Here is an 838-nt window from a genome sequence, read left to right on the forward strand (position 1 = left end):
ACGAAGGGCAATCCGCATAGAGGGAATTTTTCGGATACTTCTCCATCACCAAAAATTATGAAAAAATACCGTCGTTCCTATAGCACATGTGCCCACGTCGTGCAAAAAAACTCATGATTTTATCGCGCTCCGAGTATTTAGTAATATTGACGCCACATCGTTACCGCAGAACGTCTACTACCGTGTCATCGCCGTCCGTGAGGGGGGGCCACGCCCCGGAGACGCGTCCCGCCTCTTCGGACATGCCACCACACCACCCCGCATGTATGAGGTCCCAGTGCGATGCTCCGGTGGCATTGCTACCCCCAGTGCCCCCGTCCCGCGTAACCCTGTAGCGTTTGACCACGGGATCTAACCCTTTGACTTTGCACGGACGGGCTTTGACCAGTGGACCTTCCCACCCGGTTGTGTTAGCTCAGCCCATAGGAACACTTTGGAGCAACATCCGGGCCAGACCCACAGCAAGATCCCCTCCGTGTAGACCCCACGCGTCCGTTCCCCCCTCCAGGTGCCGGCGGCTGCGCCGTCCGTGAGGGGGGGCACACCCCGGACATGCGTGCCGGGCATTTGCAACCGGCACAACACTTCCAGACTTGTGAGAGGCTGCCTATGCAAGATTTGCCTGCATGCCAGCCCCCGGAGGCCGCCGGCCACAGCCGTAGACGCCCGAAAGGCAATCCGCGTAGAGGGAATTTTTCGGATACTTCTCCATCACCAAAAATTATGACAAAATACCATCGTTCCTATAGCACATGTGCCCACGTCGTGCAAAAAAACTCATGATTTAATCGCGCTCCGTGTATTTAGTAATATTGATGCCGCATCATTATCGCAGAAC

Source organism: Triticum dicoccoides, chromosome 5A (genome assembly GCF_002162155.2).
Source record: "Triticum dicoccoides isolate Atlit2015 ecotype Zavitan chromosome 5A, WEW_v2.0, whole genome shotgun sequence".
Taxonomy (NCBI): Eukaryota; Viridiplantae; Streptophyta; class Magnoliopsida; order Poales; family Poaceae; genus Triticum; species Triticum dicoccoides.